This window comes from Sturnus vulgaris, chromosome 1 (genome assembly GCF_052056855.1).
Source record: "Sturnus vulgaris isolate bStuVul1 chromosome 1, bStuVul1.hap1, whole genome shotgun sequence".
NCBI classification, from domain to species: domain Eukaryota; kingdom Metazoa; phylum Chordata; class Aves; order Passeriformes; family Sturnidae; genus Sturnus; species Sturnus vulgaris.
In genome coordinates, this window is record NC_142243.1 from 101897881 (window position 1) to 101921460 (window position 23580).

At 32.9% G+C, this 23580-nt stretch overlaps 1 long non-coding RNA gene across 1 annotated transcript in view; it reads right to left on the reverse strand.

Moving 5' to 3' along the window:
- Window positions 1-20327: 20327 nt before the first annotated feature.
- The window catches only part of LOC148225381 (uncharacterized), a 43528-nt gene continuing 40275 nt past the window's right edge, over window positions 20328-23580 (reverse strand). The window contains exon 4 of the long non-coding RNA XR_015806577.1: window positions 20328-20735. This is a non-coding gene — a long non-coding RNA (uncharacterized LOC148225381). The remainder of the gene's footprint in view (window positions 20736-23580) is intronic.

The following is a 23580-nucleotide window of genomic DNA, read 5'->3' on the forward strand; positions in this document are numbered from 1 at the left end:
TTGGAGGTTGATTTAAAAGCTGATGTTGAAATATGTTTGCTGAAGCATATCAAGGACATCTAGCTGAAAGTTATACTATTTTAGTACAATTGGGGGCAATATCTTCGTGATGTTTCAATGCTAATATCATTAATTTTCAAACTAATTATCTAAGGAAAATTTAATATGGGTGATTGTTATGCAGGAGATACGTTGAAGAAGTTATTATTCTGCTGGTTTCACATTCCACACTGAAAAGGGAAATTTTTTTCCATTTCTTCATTGAAGATGTTAGCCTTATATATATTCATTCTTCTTCTTCTTAAATGTATAATTTAAATGTATACTGCTAGCAAATTTGGTGTGAAGACAAGGTCATTTAAGTTTTTAAGACCTGTTGTTCACACTTGGTGAGTCTTCTAATTTATACAGTGCTGCCTATGAGCTAAGGATGTCTTATAACTTGCTAAGTCCAAAGAACCTTAATCACATGGAAATGCATGATAATGACCAATATCTGCAAATCTTCCACTATGTACAATCTCCCGTTGAATAAGGAACAGTAAGAGCAAAAAATCTTGAATACAATACTGCCTGCAAAAGTGAAAATATTCTTCGTGCACCCTGATAACTTCAGTAAATAGATGCTGTGTCAGTTAATAAGTGATGTAAATATTTTTTTTTAAAATTAGAGTATAATTAATAATTTTGTGACTTGACTGGATTATTTTTAACTTAATATTTGTGTAATTTTTTTTTTTTTTTCCTAAAGCTGGAACATCTCTGGATCCGGGTCTTAGATTTTCCTTTCTCACTCTACCTATCTATTGATTTACCTGAATGAAAAGTCCTGGGGAATATTACAGAATTAAATGCAAATTAGGTAACACAATCTTTAATTCTAGTCTATACACCTGTGGTAATCTCTTCCTGAGGAGAATGGCATTACCTCAAATAAAAAATAGATTCGCTATTGTTTCTCCCACAATAGTTTTGGGTATCCTAATCATTTCACAGAGAGAAAGCACTCTGAAATTCTTATATAAAAAATGTACATAAGAAATAGATAATTCCTGCATGCAAACATATGAACAATTTTCAATTTTCATCGGAATATAAAAAAATCATTGAGAACTCAATTCCCTAATTTTTTGTCCATGTACAAAAATTAGTGGATTCAAATCTAGTGGCAGCTAATGACAGAAATAATAAGAATGGCTCCAAATGATCAGTCTTTTTTTATTTATGCCAGCAAACACTTTTATATTCATTTGAATATGGGCACGTTTAAACACAGAGTTTGACATCAAAATTACACATCTGGAGAATTCTTTTCTGGAATTGATTATTTTTAAAATGGGTTGACAGGAAACTGCAGCATAAATACCACTACCTTAGTGCAGAATGAAAATATTAACTCAGATTGTCCTCCTCTTGAAGATGTGGATTATTGTAATGTTTAAATATATTTGCAATAGACCAATTTACTTGAAGTATTCTAAACTTAAATTAAACATGACTTTGTTTCAGTAAAAAGAACACAGAGTTGAGAATTTGCTTATATTCATATATATGTGTATATATACAGCATATATATACATGTAAAAGAAGAAATTTAAAACATCATAGAAACTTAAGACATATTTCTCTAAAGTAATTGCTTTTTAATTCTTCTTTCATTACACACTAAATCTTTGCCCTCTTCACTAAAGGACAAGTTGTTCTTGTATTTCCCCTCCACCTAGCCCTATTAAAACCTTCAAAGACTGAAGTATGGTGGCATATGCATACATACATACACACATACATACATATATAAGCAGAAACAATTTTGGAGAAGAATTAAATGCAGACATGAAATATTTTTTGCAACAACTAACTGCAACACAGAGGCTTAAAAGCCCATTTGGAGGGTATTGTCCCAGTTAGCTACTAGAATGTTTATATAATCTTTAAACATGATAAGAAATATAATATCAACAAAGCCAAAACTCTTTATTTAAATAATTATTCTTCCTAGTAATATTCTTCTGATACACAGTTTTCTTTGTATCTCCAATATAACACCATTTTGTTATCTAATAAAAAGTAATCAAATATAATCCTCAATTTTTTCTAGAACAGAAGTTATGTGATTCAGTAGTCGCTATTTCTGATTGAAAGAGTAGAGTATATTTCCGTGCCAAAAGCTAGATATTTTAGCTTTTAATTAATGAAAGAATGAAAGAATCATAGATGAAGCTGAGTTGGAAGGGACCCATCAGTATTCTTGAGTCCCATTCCTGTCCTTGTGCCAGCCACCCCAAGAATCACACCATGTGCCTGAGAGTGTTGTCCAAATGTTTCTTGAACTCATGGTTTTACCATATAATGGTAGAAATTACAATTCTACCATATAATTTACTCAAGAAAGTAATGAAAAACATTAAAAGAGAATAAAAGAAATAAATCAGCCATTGATATTTCCCATCAAATAGATTGAAAACATATCTTCTTTAACATTTATTCTATATTAATTAATTCTATATTAATATTTAAAATTTTAAAAGCAAATGATCATTCGTATGGAAGATCACTCCTGTAACAAAGTCCAGGTCTAGAGTGTTAAATTACTGTTAATGTAATGTATATTAATTTAATTACAATCAGCTTTAGAAGATTACAATAACATAGTTTCACCATGGTATATCAGAGGTATTGGTCTAAAAAAATTGTGGACTCTTAATTTATTTTTCTTAATTAAAGCAGGTGACATTTCAGTGTAATAGAATATTGCAACTCTTGTACTGAATACAATGTATGGAAATTTTAACTAGGTCATTACCAGTAGCAAATAGAACTCCTTCTTCCCTCTTTTTAAGTTCTCCATCCTACTTTCTTTGCTTTAATGATAATTGAGTTTTGACTGCTCTGGTTGCTTTTGTTAACTTTTGTTCACACCTTTTTTTTCCTTTTGTGCTTCTAATAATTTTCCTTACACTTCTTCAAACTTCAACGTTTGTCACTAATGACCAGTACAAGATTTCTTAGACCATAATCCAGGTAAACCCCAGGAGCTCAAAATTGCCTCTCAGAAGGGACTCGTGGGGTTTTTTTTGAGATGGAATTATTCAGCCAATAGTAGCAACGTTAAATCTGCACCTGAGGGCTAAAAGGTCTAAAAGATAACCAAAAGCTGTTCACTCAGTAAAAGACATCTTGCTCTAACATCCACCACATGTAGAAGGAATATCTGTTGATTATATTTGAAGAAGCCTGTAAAGTTTTTCATCAAAGCTCACAGCTATAAATGGACACTTTCTGGACATTCACACATTATTTCATTTCTATAAAGTTCATTCACAGATCTGGAGCAGAACATGGATCTTAATGAAATGCCTAATTGTTAGGATAAGTGCCCCTGGAAACCAATTCAGGTATCTAGATGAATTTGTAGGACATAGTTAAGGCAAAATACACTTTAAGGACATAGTACTTTTTTTTAGAAATGCTTGTCCATCTTGAGAACATATTGGCACAGCAAAATCTCATGCATAGTATCTATCACCGGAACAGCAGGTCCCTTTCTTTTCATCTTAATTGTGTCATTACATTATTAATCCATCTTCCTGAAGCTGAGCGTGCCTTGAAAGTCTGACACCATGAGGCAGCTGGCATTTAAAAGATGCTAAGAGGTAATGAACTACTATTATGATGTCATTTAAGAATATTTATCATTGTATGTGCTTAAAAAGTATTTCCTTGTTTGTATAGACAAGGTATAATTTCTTTTAAATTCACAAAAGAAAGTATGGTATTATTGAGTACTTTTTTACTGCTGTCTCTAGTACTTCTTCTGTTGTATATCATGCATTAAATGAAATACAAGCCTTTATGATTTTAATATTTCAATAGAATTCTCATTTTCTATTCTAACATGCAATAATAGACAGACCTTGGCAATGTATGTTAATTGCAGCACTTGTGTGAGAGGCAACTTAAGATCTAAATCACATGGAAAATACCACTGACCAAGATTAAAAAAAAATATTTGTCATTTTGTACTGTATAAAATATGCAAAACTCAGGGGCTTTTCAGAGACTAAATTTTATGCTTTTTATGGATCAATATGGTGTAAGGGAAATTTCAGGTTGCTCTGAGAACGGCTCATTTTCTCCAAGGCTGGGTATCTTTAACCAATAGTTTAAAGCCCATGTACCTATATTCATTATCATAACTGGTACAATTAATTCACAATTCTTTTGAATAATATTTCTGTCTCCAATATTAGGTCTGTTAAATATATTGGCATTATATAAAGTAAACGATTCATACTTCATTTGTCCCTTGCTCTCTTTATTATACCTTAAAATAACATTCAGCATAGAAATTGTTATATATTCTTTCAAATTATTCTGAGAAATCTTGGAGTAAAATATTTGAAGAGAATAGATGAGATTTTTTTTTCTTATGAGCTTTAAGCTGTTTTTGCAGGAAAGATACAAGTTTTGAACGCTCAGTGGTGCAGGAATTTTGCCAAAACAGGAGGGAGAAAAGGAAGAATAGTTTTCTTGGAGGTACTTAATCTGCATATAGATAAGCTTCTTCACTTTGCAAATCATAAATATCAATCATTCATGTTCATCAGTGTCTCATACATATTCATTAGAACAAACTGTTGTGCATGATTAAAGCTGTTACAAAATGACAATACTGTGTTTTGTTTTTATCTCAAGCCTCTGTGTACTGAAAACTCTGGTGGCTGTTTCCATCTCATAATCTGACAACACCTTCTGCTAGCTACAAAGAACTAAAACTCTATATGAGCTTGCATGGATTTGTACTTTGAATCCAAACTACTTAGGACTTTTTAAGTAGTTATAAAGAGATCCTGAAGGTTTTCCATTTTTTTGAGCAAAGATTTCAGCAGTGTTCAAAGGCAAATTCCAAGCTTTTTTGAATTAACTAGAAATAAGTGTATTTAACATGCTTATTTGCATGCAGGTACTGGGAGGAACGTTGTTACATGAGAAAATGCAAGGGTATTTTAGCACTTTCCCTAAATGTGTTTTGGGTCTTTGTAGCTGTCTTTATTCTTTCTGAGCTTGCATTTGTGCCCGAGTCTCTGTGAGACTGTGGGCAAGAAAAACCCCATCCCTTCTCTTGCCTAATTTATTTCCTAGGACTTTGATTTGTCATTTTATTTCTCCAGACAGTTATGTAGAATGTGAAGCTTTGCTGATTTACCAGAAGTATAGCTGGGAAAGACAGGCCTAGAAAATATGTGGACAGGTCTCTGAAACTTTCAGAATATATTGCCCATCTCTGTTTGATCTTAGAAATATAAAAAGCATTTGTTTAGTATCCAGGCATTTTCTGTAAGCCTGCTTCTTCAAAAGATCATGGTGATTTGGTTGTCAGCTGAAAAAAGTAAGCACTTCAAATTTTGGCCTGGAGGCAAATGTTTTACACAGGCTGTCTGCTCTAGATATTCTCAAACATAAAATTGACAATCCCCATTAAATTAGAAGTGAAAAGTAGTTTTTATTATTTCACTTGAGTGAAGAATGAAGAATACATTGAGTGACTAGTATTTCCTTGACAAGACACTTCCAACTTTTTGCCATTATAGGTCCATTATAATGACCATTTGTCATCTAAAAATAGCAACAAATGTCTTCGTTAGCGAGACTAAAAGTATGTATTGAACTAAACTGAGTCCCAGATCATAGAATTTTATTTTCTTTAATATTCCAACATTATTTGGAATAAAAATGTCTTTCTCTGTATTTCTAATCTATAAAACTGGAACATAGATGGGAAAAATAAACATATACAAGACTGACAAGTAATATGGCAAGATGAAAAATTTACGTATTTTCTATGGCAATCTGATCAAGAAGGAATCTTGTGATAATAGTCCATCACCTGTTCAACATATAACCACATCTGGCTGTCATTTGAATTTTCTACTCTGCCAAAAGAATCATAGCCAGGGCTTAGCAAGCCTTGCATTGCCTACAATGGAACAAGCCTTATTTGTTCTGAATCTAATCTAAATTTCCGTAGGTATAATCTAAAGTCATAGTTCCTTGGACTCTCAGTTGAGCACAAGAAATCAGTTTATGATCTAGAACTAAGAGCCTTGATTCACTCTGTCTAGACTTAAAAATTTAGTCTCACAAGATTTCCTTAATTGTCTTCTGTAGATGTATGATGATTTTGGTTACCTTATTCCAGGCCTTCTTGGAAAGTTTATACCTCAAGTTAGTCACAGAACTCCAGTTAACTTTTTATTTTAAAAGAAACAAAACCAAAACATTTTAAGATTATTGCCAATTTTAAAAATAGTTTTTCTGTATAACCTAGTATTTTATTTGTCATTCTCAAAACACTGTGGTAATATTGTTACATAATCAACTTTAACTCTACTATGACCTAAAATTAATTTTTGGCAACCTGGTGTCAGTCATTCTCAATCCTTCCATTTAAATAAATATGATACTGAATCTTATTGTAATTATACTTTTTATGTTATTATTCCAATGTGTGGATATCTCTCTCAAGACTAGTCCTGTCACTAAGCCTACATGGATTCACTGTCATCTGCAGATTTAATATAAATATCACTAAGTCTTTAGAAATATTCATGACATTTTGAATGGTATATCAGATTTAGAATACGAGATAGTCTAACTTCTTCTGTACCCTCACAGTTTGTCAGGAAAAAAAAATTACAAAGTAATTTAAAATCTATTTTTAAAATATACTAGTAAGTAGTAACTTCAAATAATACATGTAATTCTAATATGCTTATGCAATCATGGGAGATACATTTTCAAAAGTGTTACTTTAGAGACTATATATTAATATGCATGATATCATTGTACTGTTCTATCCACAGTCTTTTATCCTCTTAAGAAAAGCAAAAAAGATTCTTTGAAATGTTTTTTCCTTAACACTTCTCTTTATTGCCTTCTAGGTGTCTCTAAATTATTTCTTTCACTATGGAGAAAACTATCTTTAAGATTATGCATTTACAGCTTTCCACCTTTTAAAGTTAAACACTGTATCTCTGTTTTTCCAAAAGCTTGATTCTTCAGCTTCCATCATTTTCTCAAAGATAACAGTACATGACTTTAAGCTTAACTCAGACCCTTCATCTCCCTAAGCATTCTAAGTTAAATTTCACAGAGCCCGCCAGACACCAAAAATTCTATTTGGATAGTTTCTAACCTTTTGCTTTAGCCTAGTCGAATTTCTTCTGTGTTAAATTAGGACATTAATTGTGTCTGCCCACATTACCATAATTTTTGCCTACAATGGAACAAAATAGAATGCAACAATTCAGCCTTTTTGACTCAAAAACACAAGATTTGTATATGTATCCCTCTTGGCACAATGCTATAATTTAATGTTTATTTTATCTATGTTATATGTGGGGGAAACAATATTTTGCCAGCTGGTACAGCTGTATTTGTTCACAATAATTTTAAAGTAAATTAGAAAAAAACCTCTTAATTTGATAGCAGAATCTGTAACTTGGAAGACATACCACTAGCTGTTCAATTTTTCTATTTTTACTGTTTCGTAAATAAATGAGCCCACTACAGCACATGAGGGAAATTTAAAGGTGTTTGAAGTACAGTTGCATCAGGGAGGAGTAATTTTAGTCTTCTATCCATCAAATCTTTTTCAATTTCCCTTCAGTTAAACTCAGTAAAATCTTTCTGTTCAGAGACACTTAACAAGTCTACTTAGTTACTTCTTAACTTCTGCCTGGTTGCACTAAAGTAGTTCAGAAAGGATGAAATATTGTGTCTACACACCATAGACCTCGAAAGGGATGGCCACAGAATCCATCCATATTATCAAGACATTTTCTGTTTCCAGCAGCCAGCACATAAAGTAGAGTTCTTTCTACACATAAAGGAGTTCCATCTCTTTGGGCTTCAAAGACTAGGTTCAGTCCAGAAATGAGATGCATAACTGTGAAAATCTCTGAAATTAGGGAAGGAAGCATTGATGTTATGATTCTTTGAGTAGAAAGAATAAAAAGGGGGGAAAAAAGAAAATATAAGACCTTTAAAAGCTTAGCTCCCATCTTCTTCTCAAGACATTCAAAGCCATATCTACTTTTCTCAGAAAATTTTTGAAGAGCTGTGGTATAGATTACTTTTAGTGAAGCATTTCTATAATGTTAGCTCTCTTTAAGGATTCATGGTAGTAAATAGATATCCCTCTGGGTAGTTCTGTATGGAAAAATACTTGGACTCCTGACGATGCTATCATAGGCCTACGATCTATTCCGGTTTTGTTTTGTTTTTCCTGAATTATTTCAATTAATTTGCCGGGATTAATCAAGAATTATATATGATAACCAGGTATTAAATCCAGATTCCTTGCAGAAGCATACTCTAGCTTCTAATTAGAAGCAGCAAAATTTGAATAAAAATTTAATTAAAGCTTATGATGGAATTCATAAAGAGAAGTTCTGACAGTATTAGAGAGTAATGAGTATTTAGGTAAAATAAAAAAGTAAAAGTGAAATAATGGAGGCATTAAAAAGGTAGAGTAGATGGTGATAGATGAAGAAAAGCAGGGAGGATAAGGGAGACATGGTTAAATGTGGGCAAACATTGGCAGAAGGGGACTATGGCCACCAAATTTTTTGCAGCTCAGCACCAGGAAATTATGTGATTAAGCAATAATCAATTAATTAGGGGTGTATAATCCATGCAATTAATTGTATAAACACACAATTAATTAAGTGGGAAAATCATGTAGGTACAGAGTCAATTAGGTTGTAAAACTCATTATAAGTAAAATACACAGGTAATGGAGTGAAATTAAACAGGCAAAGTTAAAGGATTAAAAATTAGCTGAGTGAATTAAATCAATAAATGGACAATCAACAGAAGCAGTGAATAAGTTAAGCAGCATGAAATGTAATTGCAATATTAAAAGGGTCATCAAAGAATCAATAAATTTATTCTCCAGAGAGTGATGTGATCAGTAAAATGAGGACAAACAGTCTAGTCATTATCAGTAGGCAGTCAATAAGGCATGAGAACAGCTAACTGGACAAGGTTTGGTGGCTGTTCTGGGTACCATCAGCAGCCACAGGGAAATAGATTCCAGAAATATACCTTTTTTAATGTATTTGCCACTATGCCAGTGTGCCCTGTATGAGGAATCATTTTTTATGTATGAAAAAAAGGCCTTCTTAGAGGAAGAGCTGTAAATAAAGCCCTAGTAACAGCATCAGCTCTTTGCAAATCTAACGGCATACAATATACAAAATTTCTTATTTTGCAATAAATATATTGCAATATATACACATGCAAAAAAAATTCAGCAGTGAAATTATAATATGATAATTCTAGTCAGCAGAAACTAATAATAAATCTCAAGGTTATTTCAGGAATACTTGCTTTAGATTTTCAATCTTTTGTCTTACAAATCTAATTTTGCTATTTCCACTATATATATGTGGTCACCCAAATATCTTGTGAAATTGTTTGTAGAGAGAAAAATCATTTTGATAATTTTTATTTACTTACAACTTTTATAATTTTGTTTAAATATTAGTAACTTTTTACAAGGCTGATCATGTCAATAAATGATTTGTATATTTAAATGAACTATTTTGCATTTTAGTGAAGAAAATGTATGTAAAAAATGCATGATTTTGCAATAAACTAAGTGAACTGTGCTTCTGGTAGAGATAAATATTAGAGGTTTCAATTGGACTGGAAAGGGTTGTATAAACTCCTTCATATATCTCTTCCAGTTAATTTAATTGCTTGACTTTCAAAAGTCCTGTCATTCTCACTCTGCTCAAAACTTGTCAGTGGCATTGATTTGTGTGAAGATCTTGTAATGAACATTAATTTGATGTTCTAATTTCTGTTCTTCTTCTTTGCACTTGAAACCTAATTTTGGAATTGAACTTCATTTGGAGTAGGTGAAGTACTTCCATATTAAAATATTCTGCGGTACACAAAATTGCAAATCTTGGAAATACCATTAACCAGGAATTAAATCCTGGAGTGCATGCCAAAAGTTCAAGTCTAGAAATACTGAAAAATGTTGCAGTATTACTTAAAACATTGCATTACCAACCTAATGATATCAAATTTATTATTAGTGAAAGATACCACAGCATCATTAATGTGTGGAAATGCTGAGCTAAAGCATTCAGTCTAACTTGCCTTGCCATGAGACCACAAGCTCCTGGTGTTCAGAAGAATATGTACAACCTTCTAGGTTCTTGCATAGGAGCAATACAGAACCGACATGCCCACTAAGCTCCTCAGTGACCCGAGGAAGACACTTAATTCACAGCTGTCAATAAGCAAAGAAAAAGCAAACATACTGCCTCTGGAGCAGGAACAGACCTAAGAGGAAAGGTTGATAAATCTTTTGGTTATGAAAGTTTCATCATAAAACACCTTTTTGTTTTGTCTATAATGCAGTTAAAACTTCTCAGATTTAAACATTTCCCTGCATACAGGAACAAATTTTGTGTGTCTCTTTTTGCTGCTCAGTATAGGGAATATCTGGGTTCCTTGCCCTGCAGCAGTCTACCCATCAGATCTTTTCCCAAACTTCTAAAACTAAATAAAGGAATGTTTAAACTTCTTTGCCCATAAAGTAACTCAGGGAATAACAACTTTGGAAAAAATTATAGGAAAGTGGGTTCTTAGAGGTAGAACTTGGTGAATCATGAACATTGATATATCATATAATTTCATATTTTTACAATTATAAATCAGATAGACCAAAGAAAAATACAATGTACTCCCTTTCCTGATATCAAGACCCCAGTGCTTTCTCTAATACCAAGAAAAGTATATTCAAAGAACCTGTCTTGTGATTTCCCAAATGGAAATCTTCTGGTTCCTCAAACAGCATTGATGCGCTGCATTTAAAATTTATATTTTTCTAAGCTTTTCAAAAATGTTTGTTTCATCACAATCATGGTGTAATTTATAATTATTTAAATAGCAATAAGAATATCCAGAGATATGACTGAATTGAAAACTGTCCTATATATACACCTATAGAAAAATATGTATGTGCATACTGATGGAAAACCTTTGGGTTAAAACAAAATCTTTCAAAAGAGCTGCTAAACTTATAGTATAAACTATAAAAATAGTTGGATGTTTCCTTATAAGCTGCAGGGACAGAATCCAATTTTTTGACATTTAGATGTCCACAGCTGGTTCTAATGACAGAATTAGCGACTTGCAGAACTCAGAGGATTATGGTTGTATCAGTAGGAGTTTGGGATATTGCATTCTAAATTCCGTTCCAAAATATTCTTAAGTATTACTCACAAACAGCCTGAAAATTACTTGCAATATATTTCAGTATACTTCAAACAAGGATTGAGACATCAAAAAAGAACAAAAATTAAGTAGTAAACACTTGGATCCCCCTAGGGCTCTCATATCACCCTCCTTTGCTGGCAGAACATCTTGTACATTACGTGCTACAGAAACAATTCCTACATATTAAATTAACTGTAATATACTGTATTTTTTCACATTTACAAAGAGCAGAGAAAAAGTTATAAGGCAGAAAACAAACAAACAATTCACCATCATTCTTTACTTGGCATTTATAATTCAGTATATATATTACTTCGCTTCTTAGGAAAGAATGATTGAAAAATGATTGGAGTTCATAACTTCATTCTATCAGTTCCCAGCACCTGGAATCTTCCTTCACTCAGTGATGAGACTAAATGAGGATTTTGGTGCATCTTGGTGCAATATTCTGTTCATGCTATATTCTGAATAATTTCCATAATATAAAATGTCAGCAAAAGTAAAAATTGTTCCAGACTGAAAATGCCATTTAGATATGCACCTAATAACAGCAGTTTAAGAGAACAAAGTAAAACAGTGCATAGAGAGATACATGACTTAAAAGATTTTAAAAATAAAGGTTGGTTTCAATGGGTTCACTCACCTTCAGTATGTGTGAATATAAGTAAAACTGTGTTGATAGGTATTTAGGAAGTGAACATTTCCCCTCGCAATTAAAGATACCATGCCACCAAGCAGGAATTCGATCACCAGTGGGGAGGTTTTCAGTTATTACAAGCTGTACTAATTCTCTGAGCAGATTTTCTATTGATTTAAGCCAGCACTTTGAATAGGACACTTAGACGCTCTATATGGAGGTTAGTCTCTATATTTTATTCTTTGAATGAAGATATTGTGATGTTCGCATGTTATACTCTATTAACCTATACCTATCCATTTTTATTTGCAATATATAACTCTTTGAGCTATAAAAGATTAAAAAATGGGTTTTGAATAATCTGAAACAAATCTGTGCATAATTAAAAAAAATGAATTTATAACCACAATAAATTTTTCCCTTATGTTAATCCAATAGAAAGAGTATGCTGATAGGCTTAATTATTTAGGTTTGTTTTTTACATTTGGTATCAAGGTATTTGGTATTACATTTTTTTACATTCTGGTATCAAGGTATTTGAAGATGATTAATTATGTTGGATGCACTGTTATACTTAGCATTGAGAGGAAACTTTGACAGTTGGATACACTCAATAGGCTTGACTAATGCTTTTTGGTGTATCAATTGTTTTCTGTTTTCAGATTGGATTCTGTCAGAATATTTAGGCACTACTTCAGCACCACACATTAGCAAGTAAATGCTCAAAGTGGGTGCTGACCAGTACTAAGAGAGATTATTATTCCACATATTTAAGGTATATTTGGCTTATTGCAGTATAAATATATAATTTATTTATTTAATGTAGCTTTTTTTTTTGGTACTAACAAATTTTCTCTAAAGTATATATTTGAGAACACCTTAATATCATTTTCAAAAAGGGTATGAAAGGAGATCCAGAGAACTAAAGGTGATGTGATAAATCTGAGCCAAAAAAAAAAATTGAATGCCTCCTCTTAAAAGCTGTGCATTGGTGGTACCCAGAGGAAGAGAAAGTGATTAGGAACAACCAGCAGCTTGTGTCTAACTAACCCAGTAACACTCTACAATGAGATGACTGCTTCTGTGAATGGAGAGGAGCAGATATTGTTTGCCCTGACTTGATCTCCCATTCTATCTTTACTGCCAGTCAAATACAGTTTGGGAAGGTTGCCTGCCAAAGGCAGTAAAAATGTGCTAAATTATTGGGCTCCAATGCCTGAAGTCAACAAATGGTATAAAGTCAAACGTGTGTTAAGTTATAAACTGTGTTCCTCAGGAGTCAGTACTGCTCAGTGTCTCTAATCATGACACAGCTGGAGAGACAGAGTGCACCATAAAGAATTTTTAAGCTTGACACCAAACTGTATATGGATTGTAGATGGGAGAAAGAGTGATCAACATTCTATAGGGTAGGGCTGCTGCAGAGCAACCTGGAACCTGGTGAAGCAGGCTGATAGAAACTACTGAAGTTCAACAACGACTGATGGAAACTTCTGGTTTGAAATAACCACAAGTAGGCTGAGACAGAGTAACTCTACAAGCCTCAGAAAGACCTTTGCAGAACCTAATAGTCTTGGTAAACCACAAGCTGAATGCCAGCAGCCTCCAGAGTGCTGCTCTTTCTTACTTTAGATACAATACAAGAAAAGACGCTTTCACACTGCAGTGAGTCTCGTGGAGGACCACTGTAACAATTGGGACTGGAACACTTTTAAACAAGGAGAGGCAGAGATAACTCATTTTTATTCATGAGGCTGGTGCAATCTGAGAGTGGAGCAGGGACTAAGAAAGCTAGTGAAGCCTACACCTTCAGAGATAAAAAATAACCTGAAAAGCTCCTGAGCAACTTGAACTATTTGTCTCTGGGTTTCCAAGGTGGTTAAACCTTCAAGGTCTCTTCTAAATTAATTAAATCTATGATTCCATGTCGTCCAGGACTTCTTTAAACAAAATTTGGATCCTACATAAAGACACTGAAATATTATTTTACAGAGCTGGACAAATGACAGAAAAAATTTACTATTTCTGAATAAATAGGTCCTGCTAAAAATGTAACTCTTCTATGTGTTATGCAATGACTTTACTGAGTTGCTTTTCTCTTTTTCTGAATGTTTACTTGAAAGTTAATAATCTGTGCAGCATTTTCCATCACTAGGCAGGTATTATTTTCATGTCTGAAATAGTTGTTCTTGAAACTCAAAGCGTAAAAAAGAGCATATGACACACTACCATTGATATAAGTATCCCCACAGTTTGAGTGCAACAGTAAAAATATTAAGTCTTGAGTTGCAAGTTATTTGCAAAAACATACACAGTCGTGATTTGCCAGACCATTGTGTTTTCCTTCTCCTCTACCTTCTCTAAATATTATACAATGCAATTTTAATAGTTCTGAAAAGATTGTTAGGAGGATATTCTTTGCAATCACCTTTGAAGTTATTCCTCCTCATATATGATTATGTCGTGATCAAAGGAAAAATCAAATAAAAATTAATTGTGTGTATTTGGGAAGAGAAATCCTTAAGTGCATGGAGGTTCAACATCTACACAAATACAGAGAAGGCACAATAAGATTCAATGTAAATGGTGATATTCACCCTTCACCTATTCTACAAATTCTATTCCCATGTTTTCACCCTCAATGAGCATATGTTGATAAGAAAGAGTTTGTCTGCCTTTTCCACACCTTCATTTTTTCTAAATTCATGCATGGTCAATCAGTTTTCTTCCACCTTGTTTGCTTGCAATCCATTTCTGAAGACTTCAAAAGGGTGTTTCAGTTTCTTCTTACACTGCACATTTAGGCTGTGACCTACATCTATACCATTAAGAACTATGAGGGAGACTGCTTGCTAGTGAATTTCACTTCCACCTGCTTCCAATTAATGAGGCTTCACCCATGAATTCTCAGAGACTCTTACAAGTAATCATATAATTTGAAATTGAGGCTTATTCAATTTCCTGTGCTGAAAGAAAATTCACAATTTTCTTTTTTTTTTTTTTTTTTTAAATCCATATTAGACAATGTTATTTAACCACATCACTTTTTTTTTCCTCTTGAGAATAGTTTTCTAATAAGACTGAAGTGTAGTTATGGGCTTATCTCAATTATGAAAAAATGCCTTTTACAGTGTAATTATTTCAGATTTAAAGTCCAACCATTTGGATTATGTCCCAAAGTGCTCAAGGCCTATTTCTTTCTTTAAGTGTACTACTAGACTATATACTGTATTAATTCTGTATCATCTGTTATTGATTCATGGGAGGCAATAGCAGAGCAAATCATTACATTTCATTACATAAAACATAGGAACTTAGTCATAATACTAGGATATGCAAACAACAGTGTCAAACATCAACATTTATTTTAAAAGTCCCGTAGTAGTCACTGTTCAAAGTCAACTTTTTATGACTGCTTGCAAAGAAACAAGTACAATTTGAACAACAAACTTTAGAAACTGGAGCTAATATTTTGTGTTAGGCACTGTAACTGAGAAAAAGCCTAATGGTGTATAAAAGGAGAATATGAATGGACATTTTTACTCTATATAAAATTGACTAATATGGAATGATGTGACAGGTAACAAAGTGGAGATTCAGAGTATGATCAAATGCTGACCTACCTCAATTCTGTAGGCAGCATTTTTGTGCAAAAGAGATCAAAACATCTATACACTGTCCAGTATGCACTTCTTTGCTTAAAAGTTTCTTTCATTGCAAATAGACACATAGTTACAATGATCCAGCTATACCATAAGCTCTTCTGTAATTGTCCATGACTTTTACAGACTTCAATATTATTTGTCAGATGGAGCTATTTAAACTCTAGTTGAATGACTGGAGACGAAAGTTACTGGAATAAAAATAGAGCACTTGGGAAGCAAAGAAGAAAATGAGTCCCGAGGAAAAAGAATATGAATCTACTTAAAAAAAATATTTTGAAGAAGCAAAATTTACCAACTTCATTTTTTTCAAAATCAAGAAAAAATTATGTAAGAAAAACATTTTTGAAAATACATATGGGTCTTAATTTGAGATGATAAGTGAATAAAACATCAAGAAAACTAAAGTGTAAGAGGCTTGCATTACTCTTTCTATTGTTGTTACTGAATTACAAGTGTCCAAAGAGAAACAGCTTATTCAAGAGAAATTCTTGAAGAATAGTCTGAAACTGCTGTTAAAGTCAGAGCTTAAGAATATAATTTTCCTATTGAACAGTGCTACATACTGAAGACTCTTCAACTCATTTTTATTTTGTTGAAAACTTCAAAAGGTTTCAAGAACAAGCATTAACTATTTTGTTGACACTTACTGTCAAACTCTTGTTACAAGAGACTAGTTTGATGAAAAATCATTTATAAAGCATAGCAAAGCACTGTTCTTCCATTTGAAATAAGTGCTGGGGAAGATGGGAGATCACTTGAAAATTTCAAGAACGTGTTATTTGAGTGTGGCAGGATTGATAAGTGAATAACTGTATGGCTGATAGGAAGAGGAGCTGGAGGGACAATGAAAATATATCAAAACTTTTATGATCTCTCCATCTGCACTTCTGGGTGCTGCCTATGTACATATACATTTTACAACTATGGAAAATATTTTACAGCATATGTGCACATGGGCCATATACAAATGTATAAATGGAGTTGAAATACAGTCTAATAATTATATTTTCAGAATAAAATACTCTATGCTAAAGCATAACTCTATCTTGACATAAATAATCTTCTAAAAGAAATCAGCAATATGAGCCACAAAAATACTGTCACAGTCTGAGAACATTTGCTCAGACTATTGAAGTATCAGTGAGTCCCTGGATAATGTATATTACTGATGCCTTTAGTTTTAAGTTTTCCTATTCTCCTTGGATGTGCTTTTCTGATGTGCTAGGGTGATGAAGACAAAACAGTCCTATTCTAGTTAAGAACTCAAGGACAATTTCTCCAAACTTCAGGCCCTAAGCACAAACTACGTGGAAACGTGGAGGGTGGGTTCATGCAAATTAACCAGAACCTGTAAAAGTTAAAAGTGTAAGATTTTGTGACCAACCTCCTCTTTTGCTTCCATCTTGGAGCCATCCAGGCAGGGGTCACAACTGTGGCACTTATATTGCTAGGGTGTGGCTTTTGGAAGTCTTTCGTAGGCTTCTCAATAAATACCCATTTTATTCCCCTTAACTCTGTGTGTAGCCTCTGTTCCATCTCCTCAGGCATCATTACAAGTAGCTAAAAGCCATTATCTTAATCAAATTCTTGTTGTCAGTCACTCAGGGAAAATATACATTTGGAATTTATGTTTGGTTAAATGCAAAAAAAGGACATTCATACCTTCCTGACCATAAATGAAGCACCTTAATGATCCTGTAAAGGACTCGTTCTGCAATAGATGACACCGCCCTCCATAATGACAAATCATGTGGGTGTAAAGAGCTGGAATACCCTGGACATGTTTGTTATGGATCTGACAGAGACACAGTGTGCATGGCACAGCTTGGTTTGTGGTGGGGTAGTGTATCGTTCTTCCTTCCCTCCTAGATATCCTACTTCTCTTAGAAGGCTCTGTGCATTAACACAGACAGAGCTGTATCATTCAGTAGGCTGAGGATGAAGGACTTGCACTGTGAAACAAAAAAAATATATGCCTGTTCAACCTCAGCAAAGTCCAGGAAAAAAACTGATCCTCACAGTTATTTAACTCTGAATAATTATTCTTCCTCTTATTAACTGTCACATTTGAAATTATCATCCAAGATTTTGGAAAAAACAAATTCCAGAAGTAAGCCTACTTGAAGAGCAGCGGGTCTTACCAGTATTTGCTATTTCAGACCCTGTGCTCAGAACCAATATTAGGAGAGAAAATAGGGTTGTAAGAAAATAGGTATGCAAGGATTTGGAATACTGTCAGGAAAGACACTGAGTCTTTCAAATACTGTAATCTTTCTGCATTATAATGAAAATGATTCTGTTTCTTTCTTCTTCTTTTATTCACTTTCATCTTTCATCTTCTTCCTACCAGGAAAGAAAAGGATATATATCCTTTATATATCCTTAATTATATCTAAGCTTTCAATACATCCAGTTATGTAGACGTGTTTTTAGCTAGAGAGATTCAACGTCTAAATAGAGATATTGCATACATATATAGCAAAGAATAATAGTAATTTTGAACCAATATTGCCACAATATTTTTTTTTCTGTCTGTAATTTCCTATTTGTTTATTAGATGGCCAAAGTTGGTGGGGTTTTTTTTGGTTTTTTTTGGTTTTTTTTTTTGTTTGGGTGGGGTTTTTTTTTGTTTTCTTTGTTGTTGGTTTTTTTTTTGTTTTGTTTTTTGTTTTGCTTTGTTTTGTTTTGTTTTGTTTTGTTTTTTTACTATAATAGTTGAACCTCTGGCAATAGAATCCAAAGGATTAAGATTCTGATATGAGCATCTAGTGAGAACAGTCTGTTGTCTTAAATTAGGCTGTGGTATCATAAGTAAAATAATCACCAGAGAAGAGAGAAATGAGACTGAGAAACCATTTGAATAAAAATTTTGAGTTGCAGTGATTGAAATGAGAATGAACTAGTTAGAGAATGAGCTAGTTAATAAAAGTTCATTAGAGTCTATTTTTTTTTTCATATGTTGGATCAGCATCCAGATCTTCATCTGAGTAAAAGTTTGTTTTTGATTATGACATGATCCATATTTAAACAATAAATGTAGAGCAGAAAAATTATCTCCTCAAGCTATTAGACAGAAAGTAAAATTTACTTTCAGTTTTACATAAACTCAATATATTTATATAAGGATGACATTAGAATACAGTTGCTAATGAACTATGTGAAAAAAAATGTCGAATTACTCTCTTAAAGAAAACTGATACATAGCAAATGTTAATGCATAGCAAAATAATGCTGATTTTATTTTTATAGCATGTGTATTTTTAATATATTTTATGTAATCATTGGACACAGAAAAATAGGAGGTTGTAGATGGGAATGTACTCTCTGTTCTGTTCTCTATATTATTTTCTTTGAGCCATTTTTTTTACTCAGTGAAGGAAATAGTTGTGCACAAGATTCCACTAATGACTACAAATTTTGCAGCATGGTCTAACAAGAGTGCACTGGGGATGGTATTGCATATTGGTAGTTTCTGTGTTTGATGGTTAGATGGACTTACAAGTAAGAGATAAGGAGCCACACAAAAGTTAATTGTTTTTTATGTCAATGTGGTTGCAAACCCTTGGCCTAGGAGGAAGAAATAAGTGTTTTCCATTGTTACATTTTTTAACAGAATGACTTATTGAAGAGGGAGGAAAAAAAAAGTGAGGCATAAAATTCTGAAAAAAATAAAAATATCTCAAGGGACTTTGAACTAAGAGAAAGCTAGAGAAAGAAAAGAGCCTGACTTTTAACCTTACAGAATTAAATTGATTCTGTACTATGGTTTCAGATAAAACTTGGGGGGAAAAAAGACACCTCATTTTACACTGAATGTTACTGTCTTCCTACCATTTCTCACTCTGAAAATTTTGACAAATGTTTTCAGGTTCTGCAGCTTTTCTTTTACATTCTAAATGAGATTGTGTGGCAAGCCATAGTCTACTAGTCAGAGGGCACTACAATTGCCATACTGTTATTAAGTTTTATTCTACAGCAGATACTGTACTCAAATTCTGACATTTTCTGTATAATGCCCCTGTTCTGTGTGCTTTTTATTTTTCCAAGATTTAAGACTAAAAAGGAATAAAGGCACAAGAGGAAATAAGTGGAGGCCTGTGATCCAGATTCAAATTCAAATTCAAATTTGTGACTGAGCCCAAACCCCTTCATATAGAAGCAGTGTCTATATGCTGCTTCTCAGTTTTGTTGTATGGAATGAATGAAATGGTTGTCCGATGCAGAAAACCTAATTTGGCTTCATGTTTGAACTCTACTTGGTCAGCAGCATAGAAACAGTGTGCCTGAGACTCTTGTATTTGTAAAATCAGAGATAATACACAGGAACGATAACAAAAAAATTAAAATAGCACAAAATTCAAAAAGCAGTGGTCAAGTTTTGACCTAGTTTGAATTTCTTGGAGTAAAGTGATAGATCAAAGACCATATTGTTCTTTGAAAATTAAACCCTAGCTGTTCATGCACAAAAATACAAGGAGAAAGAGAATTCTAAGGTTTTTGAGAGAGGAAAATGTATTTCAGGCTTCAAAAATGTATTTATCTAAATGGCAATCTGGTCTAAGCCTTCCTTCCTTCCTTCCTTCCTTCCTTCCTTCCTTCCTTCCTTCCTTCCTTCCTTCCTTCCTTCCTTCCTTCCTTCCTTCCTTCCTTCCTTCCTTCCTTCCTTCCTTCCTTCCTTCCTTCCTTCCTTCCTTCCTTCCTTCCTTCCTTCCTTCCTTCCTTCCTTCCTTCCTTCCTTCCTTCCTTCCTTCCTTCCTTCCTTCCATAAGCATTTTTATTTCCTTGGTAATTTATTCCCACTGACTTCTTCCCTCCTCTATTAAATTCAACAACAATGTAAAGAAATGAGGAATCACTTCAGCAGTGCCAGCAAACCAGCAAACAGGAAATTCAGAAACTCATCTCCATAAAACAGCTCATAAATTTAAACAACATAGTCTGATAATGGTTCAATCAACTCCTTTCATCAGCATGTCACTGATTTAGAACAAATTGTACTGTACTACTGCTGAAAGAACAGCCAGGAAATTTACCTGTCTTTTAACAATGCACTTATGGTAATTTCTGGGTGTCTTCCCATAGACACCTTTTTCCTTCAATGCTTTATGTGGAAGATGCAAAGAAAAAAAAATTCTCTGTGAAAGACACAAAAGAAGATGTGATGAATATTTCCCTACATTCAATTTTTAAAAGTTCTTACTTTTTAAATCATATTAAGAACCTTGCTTGAAAAGTCTCCTGTTTAATTATTCACTCATATTCCTAGATCAAATATGATTTCGCTCCACTCAAGGAAGAGTAATGGCGCTGGAAAATTGCTTTGATTCCTTTTTCCAATCAATACTACCAATGTTCACTTAATAGTCTGGTCATAGCATTGTTATTTTCTTCTGGCTTTTTTCCTTTTTTTTCTTTATTCTTTACACGGAATGTGTGATCAGATTCTAACAATCATCTGTTGCTACTGGGCTATTTTAATCTCCTTCCAATTCAACATTTTATGAGGATGTCTAATATACAGTTTCCGCTTTTGAACACATTTACTTTTTGTATTTTGAAGAGAAGAATATTTAAAATAATAAAGTCATTTTCTCATGAATAAAAGCTTATTGAGGAAGACTAAATTTAAAAAATATTTTACTTTTAATATTTCATTTTTTGAAGTAACACACTCTTCTATCAGAGCCTGTGTATCACACAATTCTATTTAGAACTACAAAAAACTTCACCTCTCATGAAGTTTATGATTCATGATAAAAATACATCAAAATAATGGTAAGAAATATTTATTAAATTAGTTGTGATAGTTTTATTATCAGTTTTCCCCTTTGTAGATATTTTGTAATTTATTATTTCTTTGTAGGATTTTTTCCAATAATTTTCATTCTAGTATTTCCATCATCTGTTACACTGGCTTCAAGTTTCGATTTGTTTCAACGTTATTTTCCTTTATTTTTAAAAGATGAAAGTATTATCATTCCTTAATTTCTTTATGAAAACTTTCTGAGAAACAACAGTAAAGACCATCTAAGACTGATTTTTTAAACTTTTTCCTTAATAGTAATTGAGTTTGTCCATTCTGCATTTGAAATCAGAGAAAGATGAAGTCAAAAGAAACTCTGGCCTGCTTAGATAGCTTTAATTCTCTACTGTATTGACTGAGAAAGGACTGAGAGCTCTGAGAGAATTTCCTAATGCTGTTATTTCAAGACAGTATGTTTTCAAGTGGTTTATAATAGTTAAATGTAAAAAGGCTTCCTGGAGTTAGTTTAGATTTTATTTTCTGTTTACCAAAAGATTGAGCATGTCTTTGCCAATCTTGAAAGCAGCAAAATCATAAACAGTTTAAGAATACAAATTAAATGCTCCATTGATAATAGCACAGAAAACTAAGAGAGTGTGTGTGTGTGTGTGTGTGTGTGTGTGTGTGTGTTTGTGTGTATGTACATATATATACATGTATTCCTAGAACTTTAATATAACTGAATGGCGAAGGAAAACATTTTCTCATCTCTCACCTCCTCCCCAATTTTTCAAATTACTTTTTATCTTTAATAATTGTACAAATGACCAAATTGATGCTTGGAATTATGGGCAGGAGTGAGGAAGGATTTTATTGAAGTTATGCACTAATTGTACGTTCTCAGATCAAAAGAGAAGCAAATGAACACTCTGACATTAAATTTTGTTTTTAGTTTTTGAAAATTAATTTCTGCAATACCAAAACCAAAAAGTAACTGTGTTCTGTCACATTGTCCATATTTATAATTAACTGGACTATTAATTTTTTTCACTTGTTTTGCAAAATGTCCTCTTAGTTGAGAAGACCATCAATCCATTGCCATTTGTTTTTGAAAATTCAAAATATTTCTTAAGTATTGCAATAAGGAACAGAAAAATGTATGACAAATCTTCACAATAACTGTGTGAAGAATTTCAAGCATTCTGCCCATGTAAAAGGTATGGAAGATAGCATTATTAGCTTCTGTATTGCAATATCAAGTATGTTTGTTCTGTGTTCTTCCTCTAGGTTCTTTCCTTTGGCTTCCATAAAGAGTTTCTAATTTTCACTGTATCTCCACTAGCTTTAATTATTTTATTTTTTCAATTTATATAGCTAGTAAGGTGATTACAGTTCTAGGAATTCTTTACATTCTTGGGTAGATTTTCCTTGAAGAAAGACACAACACAAGAAAAATGAAACAAGTAGTTATAAAGCAAAAATCTGTTAAAGCATAACATGGAAAGTTATGCTCTGAAAAATCTGAGAATTTATTTTTAAAATTGTTTTTATATTTTTAATATTGCATTTATTTGTAATGAGAGGATATGAGCTATGTAACTTAGTGTTTTATACAAAAAAATCCTATAGATTCCTAATTGATTTCCTTTTTATTTGATTGTTTTGTGCTTTATCGATGTTAGTAGGGCTATGTTTAAGAGATTTTCTATTAGAAAGCGACTAGCCTCAAACAGATTTTATATCCATGTATGGCATGTTAAAAGAAGCTTTTTATGATGAATTTCCATATTTTCATATGAATGAAGAGATCAAGCATGTGTAAAATAGTATGTCCTTTCCTCAGTCTTGAACAATATTCTGCCTAACACAGACTCTGAAGGCAGTATTCTCCCAGGCCTGCATGAATGGAAATTTGAGAGACCAACTGGTTTGGGTTTTTTTTGTATTTTACCTGGTCCTAGCTATGTTTTTGGTAGGATTCATGTTAGAGAAAGGAATGTGATCATCTCAGAAGAGTAGTCCAAATTGAGGAATGTTCCCCCCTCTTTGATTCCTGGACAGTATTCCTTTGCTAGTGCCATACTACCTTTCTAATAGGATGGGGTTTTTTGGTACCTACCATTTTCTTCAAAAAAGAAATTGTATGCTGAGAATGAAAAGACTGTAATCACTGTGCTTGTTTAACTGGCTGTCTTTTCCTACCAGAAACCTGTGTGCCATATGCTGCTACTTGCAAT